This window comes from Phyllobates terribilis, unplaced genomic scaffold, assembly GCF_046119375.1.
Source record: "Phyllobates terribilis strain yellow unplaced genomic scaffold, ASM4611937v1 Scaffold_125__1_contigs__length_5108534, whole genome shotgun sequence".
Lineage (NCBI taxonomy): Eukaryota > Metazoa > Chordata > Amphibia > Anura > Dendrobatidae > Phyllobates > Phyllobates terribilis.
In genome coordinates, this window is record NW_027362885.1 from 3,371,385 (window position 1) to 3,389,270 (window position 17,886).

Genomic DNA, 17,886 nt, shown 5'->3' on the forward strand with positions numbered 1-17,886 from the left:
TGGGCAATTTAACCGTACTTGGAAATTTAACGTTTTTCTGTACACTATATGGTTAAATAAATGATGTCATTCAAAACTACAACTCGTCCTGCAAGCCCTCATTTGGCTATATTGATGGAAAAATAAAAATAAATAAGTTATGGTTTTTGAAAGAAAGGGAAAAAAAAAAATAAAAAGAAAATAGCAAAGGTGTTTCCACCCACACAACCTAAAAATTAAGTAACTTTACTATGTTTACATAAAATAAAAATATGCAATGTGCATAAATGAACGTCAAACATCATACTAACACAATTCATTTAATAAATTATGTAATTTTAGTTTAAAACACATACCTTCATCTCCAAAGTTTTTTTGTTTTTCTAAAACAATGAAATTTGATGTTGTGCTCTCTTCAAAATCAGTAATAGCTTGTGCTACAGCATCTAAGGATTCAAAGGTCTGTATCACTTGGATTTCTGAAGACTCTCGAAACACCTAGTAAAGTACGGCTAATTAGTCATGGCCAATAGTACAATGTGAACATCAGGCTTTTAATTATGATTGAATATAGATATGTTCTTTCTATATTAAACAAATTTATCCAATTCATTATATATTCTAGGAGTCAGTCGGTCCAGTTTTATACAGACTCCAACTCCACAGCTCTGCACACTGCCAGTGCTTTGTTTTGTTGAGGGGCTTTTAACCTCTTTGTGCTTCCTGTCCCCATTAGGGTGTGGAGACAACCTCCATATGCTGTCATGGAAGGTTCCTAGAAACTGAATTAACGGTAAGAATAATTCTATTTTTGAGGGTTTTAAGCTGCACCAGATTATAAAATGAACCCCAAATTTAAATAAAATATATATTTTTGGGGACTGTCTTATAATCTCAATGTCCATTTTATAGTCAATGTAGCTTACCAAGGAGAGAGGGGGGCGCAATGGAGCGACGTCACAGGAGGCAGGGTCCCTGCTGAAGGAAGTTAGCGGGGGCACAACGCTGCAGGCTCAAGCATGGGGCATGTCGCCGGCATGAGGCGTGCGACATTAATCGCCCACCAGTGGAAGTGACGGGCTTAATGAAAATGGCAGCAGAGAGCAGATAACTCAATCTGTGAGAGCACTGCCTCTGCAGACATTTTCCTTAACACCATTCCTTTGACTGCCTGAAAATCAATGGCACCAACCTCGTGCGCCCGACACCCCCCCCTCCTACCTGCAGCACTGCCCAACGTTGCACTCGCTCACTTCCTTCAGCAGAAACCATGCCTCCTGTGACCCAGATACACCACCCGCTAAGCTATATCTGGATTATAAAATGCACCCCCATTTTTCAAACAAAAAAGTGTCTTATAATCAAAAAAATATGGTATATTTTCTGTGAAGCTTTGAAACACTGCAAAGAAAAAGTAAACCTGGATACAATCGTCAAGCTAGAATGCAATTCATGCTGACTGTTTTGAGCAGCATGAGTCATATGACAGATTACCTTTAACATAAGGAACAAAATAATTTTTTAAAAATATAAAATGATACCTTGATTTTGTCTGTCTCCTTAGAAATATTTTCTACGTCAGTTCCTTCGGTACCCACTCCATCAGGTGAAATAGAGACCTTGACCTGATTATCAGTCATTACTGCTTCCTAGAAGAAAAGTGATGTGTAAAAAACAAAAAAAAAAAAAAAAAAAGGGATGGTGCAAAACACCCCCAAAGCAAAAAAAAAAAAAATACCTTCTTGTTGTCTACATCCACTTCTTTACAATCAACAGCTTGTCCCAACTGCAAACCAGAGCTGTTTTCAGCCATTTCAATTGTACCTATAGTGAATTTAAAGAAAAATAAAAAAATAGGTAGATCTGGCAAAGAATAATATCTACATTAAATCTTTAGGTCATCTATACTTGTTTAGGTTGACTTCATGTCCTTGCAGCTGTGTATCTGCAATAGCTTGTCACAGCAAAAGTACAGAGAGCGTCCCCTGCCTCCCAAACACACTGGTGTCACTGGTCATTCAATGGATGGAGCCAAGCATTGATTCTCAGAGGAAGGTTTACGGAGGGCAGCCAGATAAGAAAACCTGGGCTGGAATAAGGACAATGCAGTAATAGTGCCGCAACAACAATATTTTTGTGTTGTTGAACCACCATGTTACTACAACACATAAATAGAATTGTTTACATCCATAGGTAGGCTAGCCCAGGGCTGTCTGTGACTGCGCTCCAGGCTGTCAAACCTGGAAAAGCAGTTGTGCAAAACAACAAGATCAATAATACCCAACATCACAGCCAAACCAAAGAGAAGCAGCTCCAGCCACCAAAGTAGGGGGAGGGGGGGGGGGGAGTTAATTGTTTGACTTAATATAGTAGGGGAAGTGTACAGGTGATAAGTTTGTGAGGCCCCTGAATGATAATAAAATGGCCCACGGCAGGAAAGAGGTTGCCCACCCCTGGCCTAGACCTTTAGGAGGTAGGGAAATAGGATTTCTATTCGCCTACTTTGAAAATGCCTTTCCAGATGGTCCCATTCCCTGGATAAAATAGTTTCAAACTCATTGTGGTAAGAAAACAACCGAGGGGTATGATTTGCCTTTTGAAAGATACCAAAGGCTCTGTGGGAAGCACTTCATCTTCCTTGACCTTAAGTGTCTGGTTGACTACTAAGATCAGACTGTTCACCATATCCTGAAGCTTGGATGGCCCGGTCAGAGTCTAGATCAGAGTCCAACTTAGTCAGAAGCCTGAACAGCCTGCAGCTTGAACGATGAAGAGCAATAGACAGATGTCAACCTGGAAAATGTGGAAGTCCAGGGAGAACCAGAAGAGTAACTGGAGGGTGTCTGCTCTTTGGATCTTCTATGCGATCTGCACTGACGGAGTGCATCAGGAAGGAAAACCGAAATACCTCGTGGAGCATTCAGAACACAAGAGGTGGCTGAAAAATTAAAGTATATTTTGGATTGAAAGACACACTTTCCCCCAAAATTGGGGTGGGAGCACTCGCGGTATAAACTTTAGCTGAGAGAAAAAAGTAAACTGATTGGCAGGCAGAGAAGGAAAAAATCCGCAAGAAGAGGGAGCGTGGCAAGACTGCAAAGCAGTGTGACCATGGGGGAGTAAGCCTCCGTGAAGTGGAGAACCCTACTGGAAACGCTACAGCTCCACTCATTCATTGCTTACAAAGGGCTGCGGAAGTAAAGCCCCCGTCTCACATAGCGAGATCGCTGCTGTGTCACGGTTTTGGTGACGCAACAGCGACCTCACAAGCGATGTCGCTATGTGTGACACTTTGCAGTGATCAGGCCCCTGCTGTGAGGTCGCTGATCGCTGCAAGGTGTCCTGGACCATTTTTTGGTCGTTGGCCTCCCGCTGGCCAGCACACATCGCTGTGTGTGACCAGCGGGACCAACGATCAGGCTGGTATCCATGGTAAACATCGGGTTACTAGGGGCACGCGCGCACTTAGTAACTAAGTAACTTAGTAACTAAGTGCGCGTGCCCCTAGTAACCCGATGTTTATCATGGATACGACTCTGCTAAGGTGAACGGTAACCTCCCGCGCACCGTAGCAGAGTGGTATCCATGGTAAACATCGGGTTACTAGGGGCACGCGCGCACTTAGTAACCCGCTGTTTACCATGGTTACGAGCCTGCTCCTGCTTCAGCAGCAGGCTGGTAACCGGAGCAGGGCATCGTGGAAAGATTCCCCTGATCGCTGGTGAGCCTACCTGTTTGACAGCTCACCAGCGATGTATTAGCGATGCAGCAACGATCCCTGACAGGTCGTATCGTTGTCGGGATCGCTGCTGCATTGCTTAGTGTGACGGGGCCTTAAGTGGAACAGATTCACTGGCCTGCTGAAAGGAGCCCTGGGATAGGAGATACACAAATCCCCAACTACACTTGTGTGAGATATGTTTAACCCAGGTGTACTTACTGTTCACTGTTGTATGATCTTCCAGCTGGATCCATGGATCCTAGGCTGAAGCCCTGTAGAATGTATGATAGTAACAGAAGCAAATTCCTTTTTATACCACAGTTTTCATAATTTTATTCTGAATTATGTAGGGAGAGGGATTGAGGAAATCCACGTGTCAGACAATCTACAAAGTTACACACAAATTAGGACTCCGGTCCTGTGACATGAAACAATGGCTAACTTATCTTGATTTACCAAAGGAACAATATTTGTAGACTGGCCTAATCAAGAACAGTTCACACTACACAAACGGCCAGATGCTGAGTCATCACACAATCCTCCCCCCTACACACAGACATTTATATGTACCACCACCTTCCTTGTGAAAGCCCCCCTAAGTGCAGCCCTATGCATGTATCATCAGCACAATCTAACTGTAAGATAAATACCATACATCACCCCCTTTTTTAGACTAACCTTTTGCAACATGACCTCTTTCCCAGTGCAATCCCCAACATGCAGCGCCATCATGACTATGCAAAACACACTGCAAGCAGTCCTGTGCAGGCAACATCAGCAAATTCCCTGTGCAACCGCCAACAACATGCAGCAACATACCTGCATAACCCCCTTCACTGTGCAAGCACACCCAAGAAGCAGCCCTGTGTATGCACCATCACCCCTTTTCCTGTGGAAGACAATGAACATGACCCATGCCCCCTCACGCCAGCCACGCAGGCCCCTGGACGCCCCGCTACATGACCCATGCCGCCTCACACCAGCCACGCAGCCCCCTGGACGCCCCTCTACATGACCCATGCCCCCTCACGCCAGCCACACAGCCCCCTGGACGCCCCTCTACATGACCCATGCCCCCTCACGCCAGCCACGCAGGCCTCTGGACGCCCCTCTACATGACCCATGCCCCCTCACGCCAGCCACGCAGGCCCCTGGACGCCCCTCTACATGCCCCATGCCCCCTCACGCCAGCCACGCAGGCCCCTGGACGCCCCTCTACATGCCCCATGCCCCCTCACGCCAGCCACGCAGCCCCCTGGACGCCCCTCTACATGCCCCATGCCCCCTCACGCCAGCCACGCAGCCCCCTGGACGCCCCTCTACATGACCCATGCCCCCTCACGCCAGCCACGCAGCCCCCTGGACGCCCCTCTACATGACCCATGCCTCCTCACGCCAGCCACGCAGCCTCCTGGACGCCCCTCTACATGACCCATGCCCCCTCACGCCAGCCACGCAGCCCCCTGGACGCCCCTCTTCATGACCCATGCCCCCTCACGCCAGCCCCGCTACATGACCCATGCCCCCTCACGCCAGCCACGCAGGCCCCTGGACGCCCCTCTACATGACCCATGCCCCCTCACGCCAACCACGCAGCCCCCTGGACGCCCCTCTACATGACCCATGCCCCCTCACGCCAGCCACGCAGCCCTCTGGACGCCCCTCTACATGACCCATGCCCCCTCACGCCAGCCACGCAGCCCCCTGGACGCCCCTCTACATGACCCATGCCTCCTCACGCCAGCCACGCAGCCTCCTGGACGCCCCTCTACATGACCCATGCCCCCTCACGCCAGCCACGCAGCCCCCTGGACGCCCCTCTTCATGACCCATGCCCCCTCACGCCAGCCCCGCTACATGACCCATGCCCCCTCACGCCAGCCACGCAGGCCCCTGGACGCCCCTCTACATGACCCATGCCCCCTCACGCCAGCCACGCAGGCCCCTGGACGCCCCTCTACATGACCCATGCCCCCTCACGCCAGCCACGCAGGCCCCTGGACGCCCCTCTACATGACCCATGCCCCCTCACGCCAGCCACGCAGGCCCCTGGACGCCCCTCTACATGCCCCATGCCCCCTCACGCCAGCCACGCAGCCCCCTGGACGCCCCTCTACATGCCCCATGCCCCCTCACGCCAGCCACGCAGCCCCCTGGACGCCCCTCTACATGCCCCATGCCCCCTCACGCCAGCCACGCAGCCCCCTGGACGCCCCTCTACATGCCCCATGCCCCCTCACGCCAGTCACGCAGCCCCCTGGACGCCCCTCTACATGCCCCATGCCCCGCCACGCAGCCCCCTGGACATGCCCCATGCCCCCTCACGCCAGCCACGCAGCCCCCTGGACGCCCCTGTACATGCCCCATGCCCCCTCACGCCAGCCACGCAGCCCCCTGGACGCCCCTGTACATGCCCCATGCCCCCTCACGCCAGCCACGCAGCCCCCTGGACGCCCCTGTACATGCCCCATGCCCCCTCACGCCAGCCACGCAGCCCCCTGGACGCCCCTCTACATGCCCCATGCCCCCTCACGCCAGCCACGCAGCCCCCTGGACGCCCCTCTACATGACCCATGCCCCCTCACGCCAGCCACGCAGCCCTCTGGACGCCCCTCTACATGACCCATGCCCCCTCACGCCAGCCACGCAGCCCCCTGGACGCCCCTCTACATGACCCATGCCTCCTCACGCCAGCCACGCAGCCTCCTGGACGCCCCTCTACATGACCCATGCCCCCTCACGCCAGCCACGCAGCCCCCTGGACGCCCCTCTTCATGACCCATGCCCCCTCACGCCAGCCCCGCTACATGACCCATGCCCCCTCACGCCAGCCACGCAGGCCCCTGGACGCCCCTCTACATGACCCATGCCCCCTCACGCCAGCCACGCAGGCCCCTGGACGCCCCTCTACATGACCCATGCCCCCTCACGCCAGCCACGCAGGCCCCTGGACGCCCCTCTACATGACCCATGCCCCCTCACGCCAGCCACGCAGGCCCCTGGACGCCCCTCTACATGACCCATGCCCCCTCACGCCAGCCACGCAGGCCTCTGGACGCCCCTCTACATGACCCATGCCCCCTCACGCCAGCCACGCAGCCCCCTGGACGCCCCTGTACATGCCCCATGCCCCCTCACGCCAGCCACGCAGCCCCCTGGACGCCCCTGTACATGCCCCATGCCCCCTCACGCCAGCCACGCAGCCCCCTGGACGCCCCTCTACATGCCCCATGCCCCCTCACGCCAGCCACGCAGCCCCCTGGACGCCCCTCTACATGCCCCATGCCCCCTCACGCCAGCCACGCAGCCCCCTGGACGCCCCTCTACATGCCCCATGCCCCCTCACGCCAGCCACGCAGCCCCCTGGACGCCCCTCTACATGCCCCATGCCCCCTCACGCCAGCCACGCAGCCCCCTGGACGCCCCTCTACATGCCCCATGCCCCCTCACGCCAGCCACGCAGCCCCCTGGACACCCCCCTACATGCCCCATGCCCCCTCACGCCAGCCACGCAGCCCCCTGGACGCCCCTCTACATGACCCATGCGCCCTCACACCAACCACGCAGCCCCCTGGACGCCCCTCTACATGACCCATGCGCCCTCACACCAACCACGCAGCCCCCTGGACGCCCCTCTACATGACCCATGCCCCCTCACACCAGCCACGCAGCCCCCTGGACGCCCCTCTACATGACCCATGCCCCCTCACACCAGCCACGCAGCCCCCTGGACTCCCCTCTACATGACCCATGCCCCCTCACACCAGCCACGCAGCCCCCTGGACGCCCCTCTACATGACCCATGCCCCCTCACACCAGCCACGCAGCCCCCTGGACGCCACTCTACATGACCCATGCCCCCTCACACCAGCCACGCAGCCCCCTGGATGCCCCATGCCCCCTCACACCAGCCACGCAGCCCCCTGGACGCCCCTCTACATGCCCCATGCCCCCTCACGCCAGCCACGCAGCCCCCTGGACGCCCCTCTACATGCCCCATGCCCCCTCACGCCAGCCACGCAGCCCCCTGGACGCCCCTCTACATGCCCCATGCCCCCTCACGCCAGCCACGCAGCCCCCTGGACACCCCCCTACATGCCCCATGCCCCCTCACGCCAGCCACGCAGCCCCCTGGACGCCCCTCTACATGACCCATGCGCCCTCACACCAACCACGCAGCCCCCTGGACGCCCCTCTACATGACCCATGCGCCCTCACACCAACCACGCAGCCCCCTGGACGCCCCTCTACATGACCCATGCCCCCTCACACCAGCCACGCAGCCCCCTGGACGCCCCTCTACATGACCCATGCCCCCTCACACCAGCCACGCAGCCCCCTGGACTCCCCTCTACATGACCCATGCCCCCTCACACCAGCCACGCAGCCCCCTGGACTCCCCTCTACATGACCCATGCCCCCTCACACCAGCCACGCAGCCCCCTGGACGCCCCTCTACATGACCCATGCCCCCTCACACCAGCCACGCAGCCCCCTGGACGCCACTCTACATGACCCATGCCCCCTCACACCAGCCACGCAGCCCCCTGGATGCCCCATGCCCCCTCACACCAGCCACGCAGCCCCCTGGACGCCCCTCTACATGACCCATGCCCCCTCACACCAGCCACGCAGCCCCCTGGACGCCCCTCTACATACCCCATGCCTCCTCACACCAGCCACGCAGCCCTCTGGACGCCCCTCTACATGACCCATGCCCCCTCACACCAGCCACGCAGCCCCCTGGACGCCCCTCTACATACCCCATGCCTCCTCACACCAGCCACGCAGCCCTCTGGAAGCCCCTCTACATGACCCATGCCCCCTCACACCAGCCACACAGCCCCCTGGACGCCCCTCTACATACCCCATGCCCCCTCACACCAGCCACACAGCCCCCTGGACGCCCCTCTACATACCCCATGCCCCCTCACACCAGCCACGCAGCCCCCTGGAGGCCTCTACAACATTTATTCACATGGTCAGTTCTCCCCACCTCAGTCCACTCCGGATCCGCATCAGTCCTCACAGCAAAACACGAGTTCCTGAGCAGAGTCCTCGCCAGAGCACAGGTTGTTACACAACTCAGTACAGGAACCTCAGCAGAGTCCTGGAGTCCTCTCCACAGCACAACTCAGGAGCAACTACAGAAACAACTACAGGAGCTCCTCATCACCAGTCCTCCCGTCCCCGCACAACATGCGCACTGCTGCGGCTGCACTGCTAATTTCCACTGGGCTGAGAAGGCTCCGCCCCTTCCGGTGACGTCATGATTTCATGATATCACTCCTCCCCCTCAAGAAATCAACTCCAAACTAGACGCTACCGAGGCAGAAGGCCACTGCGGCAGCAGGCAGAGCAGGGAGATCGCTCTCCAGAGGGCCCATCACTAATCATATCGGCAGTGCTGCCGACATGATTAGCGAACCGGGGGGGCCCTCTGTTCTCTGTACAGGGGGTGTAGGGGGCGGGGCTTGATGGAGACATTGGGGGCAGAATGGAGACATTGGGGGCAGAATGGAGGCAAAATGGAGACATAGGGAGCGGGATGGAGACATGGGGGAGAGGATGGGGGGCAGAATGGAGGCAAAATGGAGACATGGGGGACAGGATGAAGACCTTGTGAGGGGGGTCCTGTTACTGTGCAAGGCGACACTAGGTTGCTTTATTTTCTTTATCTTGTGCAGTGTAGATGCTGGGGAAAAATTGGGTTATGTGCTCTGGAAACTGTTCTTGATAACTGTGTTATCTTATGCAGAGACGAGTCCTGGCTGGAAGAAGTGATGGCAGTCTGCGCTGGATGAAGAGGAAAAGCAAAGATGAAGGACTTCAACTAGAAATGTCACCGGTGAGTCAATGTGTTATCTGTACATTTACACTATACACTGTGTACGTTGTACAGAGCTCCTGTGTATAATGGTACTTATGGTAATATTAGTTTTCTTTTTTTTATTAATAATCAGTATTGTATTCGGTCACTATGTGGTGGTAATATGTGATCTGGTCATAGTGTGGTGGTATTTGTCCCTTGTATGTGGTATTATTCGGTCACTATGTGGTGGTATTATGTGATCTGGTCATGGTGTGATGGTATTTGTCCCTTATACGTGGTATTATTGGTCATTTTAAAAAATATATGTAACACATTCCCATAAATAAAAATATACCTAAAAAGAATATTGGATATTATAAGAAATTTTTAATAGGTTAGCGTAGATTATGGCCCGGCCAGAAGAGTCTCCTTGTCGTGGTGGTGACTTAAAATATCTTTTGGCAAAAACAAAAGCTGCTGGCTATATATGTGATCTGCTGTTCAATGGGAAATGTTAATGTGTGATTGGTGAAGATGTGGTGCAGAAAGTAGAGTTTTTCCAGGAGTGGGCGGTGGGACTGTGGAACTTTTGAGGGATGGAGACAGAGCTGGGGTGGAGGTGGAGCTGGGATGGAGCCTGGCTGGAGTTTCAAGGGGGCCCAAAAATTTTGTCAGTATGGGGCCCCCAAATTACTGGTGGCAGCCCTGCATCTGATGGATGGCTCTAGGTTTGGTGAATGCCAGGAGAATGTGACCCCCCTGAATACATTGCAGGGCTGCCTCCAGGAATTTTAGGGCCCCATACAGCCAAAGTTTTTGGGCCCCCCTGAGACTTCACCCCAGGCTCCACACCAGCTCCACCCCTCGAACCTTCCACAGTGCCACCGCTCACTCTTGGAAAAACTCCACTTTCTGCACCACGTCCTCACCAATCACATATTAACAGTTCCATCGAATACCAGATCACCTACATAGCCAGCAGCTTTTGTTTTGGCCAAAAGATTTTTTTAAGCTGCCACCACGACAAGGAGATTCTTCTGCCCGGGCCCTACTCTACTCTAACCTATTAAACATTTCTTATTTTACCTAAAACTCTTTTTAAGTACAGTATATAGGAGCTCTGTGTATAGTATGTAATGCATAGTGTAAATGTACAGGTAACACACTGACTCACCGGTAACGTCTCTAGTTGAAGTCCTTCATCTTCGCTTTTCCTCTTCATCCAGCACAGACTGCCATCACTTCTTCCAGCAAGGACTCGTCTCTGCAGAAAGTAACACATAGTTATCTAGAGCAGTTTCCAGAGCACATTCCCTAATTTTTCACCAACTTCTACACTACACCAAATGAAGAAAAAAAGCGACATAGTGCCACCCTGCACAGGAACAGGGCCCCCTCCCCACTGAAAACAGCATTCTCAAAAATAAAATACATCACACTTGTAATAATATCCTTTTATTAGCCCCTACAGTAATAATGTAATAATGTCCCACATCCTGCTTCCATATGTACTCCATTCTGGACCCCATATGTCTTCATCTTGCCCTGATATGTTCTCCCATCCTGGCCCCATGTGACTTCATTCTCCCTGCATATTTCTCCATTCTGGCCCCCATGTGTTAGCTCGCATTCTGCCCCGCATGTGTCAGTTCCCATTCTGCCCCCCATGTCTCATCTCCCATTTTGCCCCCCATGTCTCATCTCCTATTTTGCCCCCCATGTCTCAGCTTCCATTCTGAACCCAATTCTCAGCTTCCATTCTGCCCCCCAGGTCTCATCTCCCATTCTGCCTCCCATTTCTCAGCTCCCATTCTGCCCCCCAATGTGTCAGCTCCCATTCTGCCCCCCAATGTGTCAGCTCCCATTCTGCCCCCCAATGTGTCAGCTCCCATTCTGCCCCCCAATGTGTCAGCTCCCATTCTGCCCCCCAATGTGTCAACTCCCATTCTGCCCCCCATGTCTCTTCTCCCATTTTGCCCCCCGTGTCTCAGCTTCCATTCTGCCCCCCATGTGTCATTTACCATTCTGCCCCCATGTCTCAGCTTCCATTCTGCCTCCATTTCTCAGCTTCTATTCTGCCCCCCTTGTCTCAGCTCCCATTCTGCAACCATGTGTCATCTCCTATTCTGCCTCCCATGTCTCAGCTTCCATTCTGACCCCCATGTGCATGTGTTAGCTCTCATTCTGCCCCCCATGTGTTAGCTCTCATTCTGTCTACCCCCATGTGTTAGCTTTCATTCTGCCCCCTTGTCTCATATTCCATTCTGCCCCCTTGTCTCATATTCCATTCTGCCCCCATGTCTCATATTCCATTCTGCCCCCCATGTGTCATCTCCCATTCTGCCCCCCATGTGTCATCTCCCATTCTGCCCCCCATGTGTCATCTCCCATTCTGCCCCCCATGTGTCTTCTCCCATTCTGCCCCCTATGTGTCTTCTCCCATTCTGCCCCCTATGTGTCTTCTCCCATTCTGCCCCCATGTCTCAGCTCCCATTCTGAACCCAATTCTCAGCTTCCATTCTGCCCCCAATGCTCAGCTTCCATTCTGCCCCCCCACGTCTCAGCTCCCATTCTGCAACCATGTGTCATCTCCCATTCTGCCCCCCATGTCTCAGCTTCCATTCTGCCCCCCATGTGTTAGCTCTCATTCTGCCCCCATGTCTCAGCTCCCATTCTGCCCCCATGTCTCAGCTCCCATTCTGCCCCCAATGTTTCAGCTCCCATTCTGCCCCCAATGTTTCAGCTCCCATTCTGCCCCCAATGTTTCAGCTCCCATTCTGCCCCCCATGTTTAATCTCCCATTCTGCCCTGATGTCTCAGCTCCCATTCTGCCTCCACGTCTCCTCTACATTCTGCCCCCATTTTTTTGCTCCATCAAGCCCCCATGTGTCTACTCTCCATTTTGCCTCATGTGTCAGCTCCCATTCTGCCCCATGTGTCATCTCCCATTCTGCCCCCATGTCTCATTTCCCATTCTGCCAACCATGTGTCATCTCCCATTCTTCCCCCCATGTATCATCTCCCATTCTACCCCCCATGTCTCATCTCCCATTCTGCCCCCCATGTCTCATCTCCCATTCTACCCCCCATGTATCATCTCCCATTCTACCCCCCATGTATCATCTCCCATTCTACCCCCCATGTGTCATCTCCCATTCTACCCCCCATGTGTCATCTCCCATTCTACCCCCCATGTATCATCTCCCATTCTACCCCCCATGTGTCATCTCCCATTCTACCCCCCATGTATCATCTCCCATTCTACCCCCCATGTGTCATCTCCCATTCTACCCCCCATGTGTCATCTCCCATTCTACCCCCCATGTGTCATCTCCCATTCTACCCCCCATGTGTCATCTCCCATTCTGCCCCCATGTCTCATCTCCCATTCTTCCCCCCGTCTAAGCTTCCGTTCTGCCCCCCATGTGTGAGCTCCCATTCTGAACCCCATGTGTCAGCTCCCATTCTTCCCCCCTGTCTAAGCTTCCATTCTGCCCCCCCCATGTGTTAGCTCCCATTCTGAACCCCATGTGTCAGCTCCTATTCTGACCTTCATGTCTCATCTCCCATTCTGCCCCCATGTCTCATTTCCCACTCTGGCTCCCATGTGTCATCTCCCATTCTGCCCCCCATGTATCATCTCCCATTCTGCCCCCCATGTCTCATCTTCCATTCTGCCCCCATGTGTGATTTCCCATTCTGCTTCCATGTCTCATCTCCCATTCTGACCCTAATGTCTCATCTCCCATTCTTCCCCCCTGTCTAATCTTCCATTCTGCCCCCCCATGTCTGAGCTCCCATTCTGATCCCCATGTGTCTCTTCTCCATTTTGCCCTATGTGTCAGCTCCCAATCTGCCCCATGTATCATCTCCCATTCTGCCCCCAAAATTGACTCCCATTCTGCCCCCAAAATTGACTCACATTCTGCCCCCCATGTCTCATCTCCCATTCTGCTTCCATGTCTCATCTCCCATTCTGACCCTCATGTCTCATCTCCCATTCTTCCCCCCTGTCTAAGCTTCCATTCCCCCCCCCCCCATGTGTGATCTCCCATTCTGACCCCCATGTGTCAGCTCACATTCTGCCCCCATGTCTCATCTCCCATTCTGGCTCCCATGTCTCATCTCCCATTCTGGCTCCCATGTCTCATCTCCCATTCTGGCTCCCATGTCTCATCTCCCATTCTGGCTCCCATGTCTCATCTCCCATTCTGCCTCCCATGTCTCATCTCCCATTCTGCCTCCCATGTCTCATCTCCCATTCTGCCTCCCATGTCTCATCTCCCATTCTGCCTCCCATGTCTCATCTCCCATTCTGCCTCCCATGTCTCATCTCCCATTCTGGCTCCCATGTCTCATCTCCCATTCTGGCTCCCATGTCTCATCTCCCATTCTGGCTCCCATGTCTCATCTCCCATTCTGCCCCCCATGTCTCATCTACCATTCTGCCCCCCATGTCTCATCTACCATTCTGCCCCCCATGTCTCATCTACCATTCTGCCCCCCATGTCTCATCTACCATTCTGCCCCCCATGTCTCATCTACCATTCTGCCCCCCATGTCTTATCTACCATTCTGCCCCCATGTCTCAGCTCTCATTCTGCCTCCACATCTCCTCTACATTCTGCCCCCATTTTTTTGCTCCATCCAGCCCCCATGTGTCTCCTCTCCATTTTGCCCCATGTGTTATCTCCCATTCTGCCCCCCATGTATCATCATCCATTCTGCTTCCATGTCTCAGTTCCCATTCTGCCCCCAATGTCTCATCTCCCATTCTGCCCCCATGTCTCATCTCCCATTCTGCCTACTATGTGCCATCTCCCACTCTGCCCCCTGTCTCAGCTTCCAATCTGCCCCCCCTCATGTGTTAGCTCCCATTCTGCCCCCATATCTCATCTCCCATTCTGCCCCCATGTCTCATCTCCCATTCTGCCTACTATGTGCCATCTCCCACTCTGCCCCTATGTGTCATCTCCTATTCTGCTTCCATGTCTCATCTCCCATTCTGACCTTCTTGTCTCATCTCCCATTCTGCCCCCATGTCTCATCTCCCATTCTGGCTCCCATGTCTCATCTCCCAGATTTCCAGTGTGTAGTCCCAGTCAATGTATAGCAGTCATCACCAGACAATGCAGATCAGGCACTAGAATAGCTTACAGCCGTTGATCTTTGGGGATACAGTATATCACAAAAGTGAGTACACCCCTCACATTTTTGTAAATATTTTATTATATATTTTCATGGGACAACACTGAAGATATGACACTTTGATACAATGTAAAATAGTCAGTGTACAGCTTGTAAATTTGGTGTGCCCTCTAAATAACTCACACAGCCATTAATGTCTAAGCCACTGGCAACAAAAGTGAGTACACCCCTACTTGAAAATGGCCAAATTGTGCTCATAGTGTCAAAACTTTGTGTGGCCACTATTATTTTCGTTTTGATTTAAATTATTTATTTATCATGAATCAAAAAAGTAAAGACAAATCAGAGATACAACTATGGTGGAACAACATCTGGAAATAAGATATTACAGGAAGATCAAAAATTAGAAATCAAACAGAAGTGCCAGTTGAGTAGAGCTAAAGGTGAGGATTAGTTCCGACAAGAGGAAGAGAATTAAATAGATGATTCGTGGCCACCATTATTTTCAAGCAGTGCCTTAACTCTCTTGGGCATGCAGGTCACTAGAGCTTCACAGGTTGCCACTGGAATCCTCTTCCACTCCTCCATGATGACATCACGGAGCTGGTGGATGTTAGAGACTTTGCACTCCTCCACCTTCTGTTTGAGGATGCCCCACAAATGTTCAACAGGGTTTCGGTCTGGACACATGCTCGGCTAGTCCAGCACCATTTCCGGTGACTACCTCTTGAAGCTCATCAAGAGAATGCCAAGAGTGTGCAAAGCAGTCATCAAAGCAAAAGGTGGCTACTTTGAAGAACCTAGAGTATAAGACATATTTTCAGTTCTTTCACACTTTTTTGTTAAGTATATAATTCCACATAATTCATAGTTTTGATGCCTTCAGTGTGAATGTACAATTTTCATACTCATGAAAATACAGAACAATCTTTAAATGAGAAGGTGTGTCCAAACTTTTGGTCTATACTGTATATATACTACTATATATTACACAGGTATATTTGTGTACACATACATATTTATATATAGCAAGAGACAGTGCTATATATACTGTATATAAGCATTCGTGTGTTATATAGACAGAGGGGCTCAACATCATGTGCAGTTACATAAAGTTGCGCTATATATAAATCTATAGATATAGAGAGAGTCAAAATTGGAACAGCACCATATCTTCAAAATATCGGGTGCAAGGCCCCCAAACAGATATCCATAAGTATAGACAGTAGAGCAAAAAAACGGCAGGCAGCGCTCCAAAAGATCTTTGAAAAAATATGGACTTTATTAGCCCGGCGTGGCGACGTTTCGGTTGCGGTGCAGTGATCAAGCAGTGATGAAGGTTGTCTGCAACTGAAACATCGCCACACCGGGCTAATAAAGTCTATATTTTTTTTTGGAGAGCTGGCTGCCATTTTTTTGCTATAGATATAGAGAGATATATGGAAAAAATATCAGCAACCGGCCAAAAACCTTCAAATTAGGAAAAAATAGAATGGAAGCAGCACTTCACTGAAAATAAGTGATGCGCACTTTATTCCCCCATCTGATCTGGATGGATAATGTCGGCCTTTTTCACTTATTTCCACTGGAGCGCTGCTTCAACTCTTAACTTGCTCCATTTTTAGCCACGAGATGTAAATGTGGATCTTTATTCGCAGATATGGGTGATACATGCTGTGGTCACCCTGTAGCCTTCTCTCTGGCTCTACACACAGTATATATAGACAGGAGACCCTTTATATAGATTGTCCCCCTTTCTATTACAACCATTTGATAAATGAGCTCTTAGGGTCACTACACTGCTGACCAGAGGCGCTGCCTAGCAACCAGCCTCTGGGGGCGCCGTGCCGCCAAACCCAAGATGGCCGCTCCCATAACTGTGATTCTCTTATTTGATAACGCAAGTAATTCTTCCAAAGGTAATTCTTCTGTGGGTTGTAGAGTCCGTCTCATGCTACTATGAGTGTGAAAACACAACCAGCATTCCAAAGTGACCAAAACATCAGCCAGAAAGCATTGGTACTGAGATGTGGTCTGTGGTCCCCGCCTGCAGAAGCACTCCTTTATTGAGGGTGTCTTGATAATTGCCAATAATTTCCATCTATTGTCTATTCCATTTGCACAACAGCATGTGAAATTGATTGTCAATCAGTGTTGCTTCCTAAATGGACAGTTTGATTTCACAGAAGTTTGATTTACTTGGAGTTATATTCTGTTGTTTAAGTGTTTTGGGTTTTTTTGCGCAGTGTATATTTTTTTTATTACTTTTTATTAGCTTTTTAGGGGCTCGTCATATTGTCAGAGTCCTAGCTTTTTCATTTTTCTGTAAACAGAACTGTATGAGGGCTTGTATTTTTGTAAAATGAGCTGTTGTTTTTATTGGTGCCATTTTGGAATACATATGACTTTTTGATCACTTTTTATCATTATTTTTATTTGGCCTCATGGAGAGATGGAAGTGAGTGATAATTCAGAGTTCGAGGCTGCAGGAAGATGCGCCCCTGACTCAGAACCATAAACTCATAGTTCTAGTAACAATACAACCTTAGTCAGTTAGAGGCACGAGTCAGCTGTGTACCCAACCCACTCCCACCTTGTATGACCCGGTCTCAGCTCCTGAGCCCACTCCATGCACTCACAACCATCACCCGCTGTACATATACAGCTAAGTAAGATTCCCATAACACACGTAGGAACAGAAAACCCGGAGTTCTAGTAACAACACAACCTCATTCTCAGGAGGAAGCAATAACAACGTATAGGGAGGCTGTAGGAAGGAGCCGGTGAGTTTACGTGTTACATTGTAACTGTGCAGACTACTAGAGGCTCAAAACTTACTTATTGAGAAATTAATGTTTTATGTCACTGTAGACATTATAAGTAATAGGATATGAAAGTCATGACAATGTGCAGTGTTACCACCTTTCTATATATCACTTACTGGTAATAAATACAGAAATACACGAGGTACATGATGATGATGTTCAATAATTAATAATTTTATTTTTTTCTCCTATCAGTATGTTTTGAGTTGTGGGAGGAAACCGGAGTACCCGGAGGAAACCCACACAGACACGGGGAGAACATACAAACTCAGTGCAGATGGTGTCCCAGATTTACACCCAGGACCACCGTGCTGCTCGCCAACAGCGCTAATCACTGCGCCACCGTGCCGTCCTGTAGTATGATGGTCCTACATCTCCAAGCAGCATGCCACCAGATGAGG

The 17,886-nt window shown here is 51.4% G+C and overlaps 1 long non-coding RNA gene and 1 pseudogene across 1 annotated transcript in view; both read left to right on the plus strand.

Moving 5' to 3' along the window:
* Positions 1 to 1,105, plus strand: part of LOC141203878 (uncharacterized) — a 30,763-nt gene extending 29,658 nt beyond the window's left edge. Inside the window, exon 3 of the long non-coding RNA XR_012274895.1 lies at positions 716 to 1,105. This is a non-coding gene — a long non-coding RNA (uncharacterized lncRNA). The remainder of the gene's footprint in view (positions 1 to 715) is intronic.
* LOC141203879 (UDP-glucuronic acid decarboxylase 1-like) overlaps positions 1 to 17,886 on the plus strand; it is a 1,228,705-nt pseudogene that overhangs the window by 747,721 nt on the left and 463,098 nt on the right.